Below are 6,767 nucleotides of genomic sequence, written 5' to 3' on the forward strand. Positions count from 1 at the left end.
ATTGGTAATTAACATGCTTCCGCAAATCTTATTTCTTGAATGATTATAAGTATTATGAAACTTGTTAAATCCCAACAATGGTATCTAGAGCCGAGGTTGTTGAAATATGCTTCGAGATGGTTATTAAACCCACTATAATTTTGCATTCTATGAACATGCATGAAGTAGAATGTAAAATTTTCGGTTTTGGGTGGTTTGTCATTTTGGCCAAAATCACTTGTGATTCTACATTCTGTACTGCAAATCACTTGTGATTCTGTACTGCCAATCACTTGTGATTCTGTACTGCAAATCACTTGTGATTCTGTACTACCAATCACTTGTGATTCTGTGTTGCCGATCACTTGTGATTCTGTACTGCCAATCACTTGTGATTCTGTGTTGCCGATCACTTGTGATTCTGTATTGCCAATCACTTGTGATTCTGTGTTGCAGATCACTTGTGATTCTGTGTTTCCAATCACTTGTGATTCTGTATTGCCTATCACTTATGTTGATGATGTTCACAATCTAAGCCTTGACCTTATGTTTGGTTGCATGCATGGTTGATTAATATTTATTCAATTGGTTTGTAATAATATTTATTCATTTGACATGTAATAATTCATTTAGTTATGTAATTTATTTTATATTTGGTATGTAAAATAGATTAGGTTGTAATTTCATTTTTTAGACAAAATGTATTAGGATATATTTTGTAAAATGATGAAGAATGATGAAGACTTGAAGAACACATGAAGAAGCATTTGGATGCAAGGTTAAGTGGGAGATTTGAAATCTCCTACTTTGTGTTATAACCCCTTACCCGGTGAACATACTTGTTTTGCACCAAAATGGCTAGATTGTGAACATACTTGTTTTGCATGTGTGGTTGTTTGTTTGTTTATTGTATTGTATGTTTGGTTGATACAATTAATCACAAGATAACAACAAGCAAAACGACAATTTAATTGGTTAAATTAGACGTATTAATAACATGCAAGACGACAATTTAATTGGTTAAATTAAAAGCAACTAAAGACCTTAATAAATGGTTATTAAGAACAAGAAAAGGATCACATATATATAAAATGGTTTATATCAAGTAATTGGCAAATTACAAGACTTGAAAATGGATTTCAAATGAACCATACACTAAATGCATGTTGGTGTATGGCATAAATGTTTTCTTAAACTAGAATTAACGAAAACTTAAAATCCCTTAATCGACAAGGTAAACAAGTTTAACGCCATCCTTTTGTGGAAACACTTAAAAATATTAGGGAACTCTTAATGGGATAAAGGTCACCTAACCGTTATGAGCTAACTAATATGGTTAAGGTAAAATTCGCATGCTTGTGGGATAAAGGTCACCTAACCACTTGTATGTTAATTTTACATGTTTACACAAGTAGGACGACTTGATTTGGGAATCATGAACTTAGGGTCACCGAAGCATGAGGAACAAATAGGCGTTGATGGGATAAATATGCCATGCAAAAGGATTGCATGATCCCATAATTTAGAAGTTGCAAAAGGATTGCAATTGTCATATAAATGACTACCTAGCTAAATCAAATAACGGGATAAAGGTCACCTAACCGAAATTTGATTTACCGTTGGATTCTAATATTTAATAAAACAATTATATATAAAAGGGTATTATTTATTAAATTTAAAATCGATACTTAAATGAACTTTGTTAATTTTGTAGATGGCCGCAAATAACAACAACATGCAAAATGCACCACTTAACCTAAACAACCTATCATTAAGGTCTCTCCTCGAGAAAGACAAACTCAACCATACGAACTTTATGGATTGGTTCCGTAATCTTAGAATTGTCCTCAAACTTGAGGATAAAGCGTATGTGTTGGAGGACCCTATTCCCGACCAACCGGATGAGGAAGATCTAGAGGGCATGGCTTATTATGACAAGTATTGCGCCGATTCGGTGCAAGTCGCTTGCCTAATGCTTGGGACTATGATACCCGAACTCCAAAAGGATTTCGAACATCATAGTGCATATGACATGATTACGCAATTGAAAGAGATGTTCCTTCAACAAGCACGTGTCGAGCGCTTTGAAACGGTTCGAGCGTTACATGCATGTCGTATGGATGACACCCAATCCGTATCCTCTTATGTCCTCAAAATGAAAAGCCTTATTGATCGCGCAAACCGTCTTAATCTCAACATATCTAATGAGCTAGCCACTAATCTTATCCTAAACTCCCTGTCAAAGAGATTTGACCAATTTGTAATTAATTACAATATGAATGGGATGGATAAGACCATTGGTGAACTTCATGGCATGTTAAGGACGGCGGAAACTAGCATGGGTAAGAGGGCTTCACCCGTGCTAATGATCAATGATGGTGGGTCCAAAGGTAACAACACCTCTAAGCCAAAGGCGGCTAAAAGGAAAGGACCCGCCCATCAAGGCAAGGGAAAGGGGAGGATGGTTACCCCAACCAAAAACAAGAACAAGAAGCAAAAGGTTGCCGGACAAGCAAACCCCAAGGAAGACCCGTGCTTCGGTTGCGGTGAAATGGGTCACTGGAAACGCAATTGCCCGGTCTACCTTAAGGAGTTGAAGGAAAAGAGGGATGCGGGGCAATCCTCAGGTAACATATATATGGTATATATAGAGCTTAGTATTACTTCTTCTAATACATGGGTATTAGACACTGGATGTGGAACTCACATTTGCAATTCTTTGCAGGGGTTCAAAAGAAGTAGCAAGCAAACGGGAACATCAAGTCTCTTTATGGGTAATGGAGCCAAAGTGCAAGTGAAGGCTCAAGGAGACTTTGTATTAAAACTTCCAAGTGGTTTGGAACTTATTTTGAACAATGTTTTGTATGCACCGGATTTATGTCGAAACATTATTTCAGTTTCCCGTTTAAAACAATGTGGTTTTTATCTTAATTTTGTTAATGATGATATCCACATTTATTTAGATAATGTATTTTATTTTAAGGCTTCGCCTTCAAATAGAATTTATGAATTGGTTCATGATGACACATCATCTAGTAGCTCAATATACCATACTAGCACCAAGAAACTCAAAAGGGATTTGAGTGATTCCTACTTATGGCATTGTCGCCTTGGTCACATAAACAAGAATCGAATGCATACACTCCAAAAGAATGGCCTTTTGAAATCAAATGAACTAGACTCGTTTGATGTATGTGAATCTTGTTTACAAGGCAAAATGACTAAAGCACCTTTCAAAGGGACCTACGAAAGGGCTAAGGACTTATTGGGATTAATACATTCGGATGTATATGGACCCTTTAAGCCCATAGCTAGGAATGGTGAAAGATACTTCGTTACTTTCATTGATGACTTCAGTCGTTTCGGATATGTCTACTTGTTAAGACATAAGGACGAAACTTTTGAAGCATTCAAAGAGTATCAAAAAGAAGTACAAAATCAACTCAATAAGACAATTAAGGTACTTCAAACCGATAGAGGAGGTGAATACCTAAGCGATGCCTTCCAAGATCATCTTAGAAGTTGTGGGATTATCTCGCAACTTACTCCACCCGGGACACCACAGCTTAATGGTGTGTCCGAAAGGAGGAACCGAACCCTAATGGATATGGTTCGATCTATGATGGCTAGAAGCTCGTTACCTCTATCATTCTGGGGTTATTGTTTATGCTCAGTGGCTCGTATTTTAAATATGGCCCCAACCAAGAAAGTGGAACGAACACCTCATGAGATGTGGTTTGGAAATCCTCCATCTCTATCATACTTAAAGGTATGGGGATGTGAAGCTTACCCTAAGCGTTACGTCCCTAATAAGTTGAATGCTCGATCCACGAAGTGTATCTTCATAGGATATCCCAAGGATGATATGGGATACTATTTCTATGATCCTTCCGAGCAGAATGTATTTGTTGCTCGAAAGGCTGAATTCCTTGAAACTAAGTTCCTAATGGAAGGCAAAAGTGAAAGGAAGATAGATCTTGAAGAGGTTCAAGATCAAGTAGATGATACACAATTGGCTGACACTAGCACTCAACATGAAAATGTTGAGAGTGATCAGATGGATGATCAAAATACACAAGACGTTCGCAGATCTAGTAGGATTAGTAATCCTCCTGAGAGATATGGGTTTCTCATGGATGGTTGCTATGTGGTTGATTTGGATGAACCAATAAACTACCAAGATGCTTTATCAAGGATTGATAAAGATAAATGGCAGGAAGCCATGAACGCTGAGATGCAATCCATGTATGACAACCAAGTTTGGGAACTTGTTGCGCAACCTCCTGGCTCTAGGCTAGTTGATTGTAAATGGCTGTTCAAAATGAAAATCGACATACATGGAAACTTGGATACATATAAAGCTAGACTTGTAGCAAAAGGTTTCACTCAAACTCAAGGGGTTGACTATGATGAAACTTTTTCGCCTGTGGCAATGCTAAAGTCTATTAGGATATTACTTGCCATTGCTGCTCATTATGATTATGAAATATGGCAAATGGATGTCAAGACCGCTTTCCTAAATGGATATCTTGTGGAAGATGTCTATATGGTTCAGCCTGAAGGTTTTGTTGATCCGAAATATCCTAAAAAGGTATGCAAGTTAAAGAAGTCAATCTACGGATTGAAACAAGCATCTAGAATGTGGAATCATCGTTTTATGAGGAAGCCGAGAAATTTGGCTTCATTAAAAATGGTGATGAAGCTTGTGTATATAAGAAAGCTAGTGGGAGCACTATCATGTTCCTTGTACTATATGTGGATGATATATTGTTATTTGGAAATGATATTCTGGCAATGCAAAGAGTTAAAACTTGGTTAAGTAAATGCTTCTCCATTAAGGATCTTGGAGAAGCACAATACGTTTTGGGGATTGGGATCTACAGGGATAGATCCAAGAAACTGATAGGTTTGAATCAAAGTGCATACATTGAAAAGATCTTAAAAAGGTTCAAGATGGAGAACTCTAAGAAAGGTTTGGTACCTATTCAAAGAGGAACACTCCTTAGTTCATCTCAGTGCCCCACCACGAAAGATGAACAAGAGAAAATGAAGAAGGTCCCATATGCGTCTGCCATTGGGTCAATCATGTATGCAATGATATGCACTAGACTGGATGTGTCATGCGCTCTTAGCCTGACAAGTAGATACCAGAATAACCCAGGAAACAGTCATTGGATTGCTGTCAAAAGTATATTGAAATACCTTAGGAGGACTAAGGATATGTTTCTAATATATGGGTCTGGTGAGGAGGAACTTGCTGTAAAAGGTTACGTGGATGCGAGTTTCCAAATTGATCGAGATGATTCTCGATCACAATCCGGTTATGTCTTCACATTAAATGGAGGTGCGGTCTCTTGGAAGAGTTCAAAACAGGATGTTGTTGCTTTATCCACTACAGAGTCGGAGTACATCGCCACATCATTGGCAGCTCAGGAAGCTGCATGGATGAAGAAATTCATCGACGACTTAGGAGTAGTCCCTTCCATTCAGGACCCTCTTGAGATCTTTTGTGACAACGAGGGTGCGATTGCTCAAATCAAAGAACCTCGTGCTCACCAAAAGACCCGTCACATTGAGCGGAGATTCAACTACATAAGGGATGAAGTTGAAAAGGGAAAGATATGTATTCGCAAAGTTCACACAGATCTTAATATAGCGGATCCTCTCACGAAGCTCTTACATGGAGCAAAACATACTGGACATGTTTGTGCATTAGGGCTTCGATATTCTAGTGATTGGTCATGATCTGTTTTAAGTATTGTAACGGAACGAAATTGTTCAAACTCATTAATATAATTATGGTATTAATTTATTTTGAGTTATGTTCCTATTTTGCATATTTTATCCATGAATAAGTAATTATTCTAAATTCCGTAGTCGATCACATTTGTGGGAGCAAATGTGAGGGTTAGACTATTATGAACTTGGATTGGTATACATTCACGAACTGAATGTGGGGCAAGGTTGCTACCAAGGTTCATAGATATTTGTGGGATACAAATATTGGAAGACCCGCTCTCAAGATTCACTAAATGGAGCCTTTGTGGTTGATCACATGTAATCTTGAGTAAAGGCAAATATTATTGTATCCTCTGACCTGAGATACATATTGGGTTCAGATATTTGCCAAGTATTGTGCCTTGATTCTTTCCTTCGCTATTCTGAAATATGGTAGTTCATAAGGAGGAGCTCAGGTATAATGCAAGGTATATATTTAGGACATATGTAGTCAAGATGGAATTTGTCCCTCTTATTCGTTGAGAGTCAGATGTCTAAGGCCTGATAAAGTTAAATCTAGAAGAGAGTGATCACTCTATGTCTCTTGGATTTAACATGACATCTAGGATGAAAGGATGTGATGAAAGATTCACCTATTCATATTCGAGATGGGAACTCGAAAGGGATGATGTTATTGAATGGCAAAACTCATAACATATTGGGGGTGATGGACGGTCGTTAGGTGGTATCCATCACTTGCATTAATTTCTTATGTTTCTCGTGCAAGTGGGAGATTGAAGGTATTTCGTATGCCCGAGAGACATATTAAATTAACGTGGCCACTATGTTATGATCCAAGTCGGGTCATACCCAATAACAAGCTTACCAACACTTTATATGTATTTATTTTAACGGTTGGATTGTTAAATAAATACGCGACACTTGAACTTTAGAAAATCGGTTTTCTAAATCATAATCACTTGAGATAAATTATTTGGATAATTTATATATGATGTGGATTTAATTATTTATAGGTTTAAATAATTATGTTATGTTATATTTTATAAAAT

Source organism: Rutidosis leptorrhynchoides, chromosome 5, assembly GCF_046630445.1.
Source record: "Rutidosis leptorrhynchoides isolate AG116_Rl617_1_P2 chromosome 5, CSIRO_AGI_Rlap_v1, whole genome shotgun sequence".
Lineage (NCBI taxonomy): Eukaryota > Viridiplantae > Streptophyta > Magnoliopsida > Asterales > Asteraceae > Rutidosis > Rutidosis leptorrhynchoides.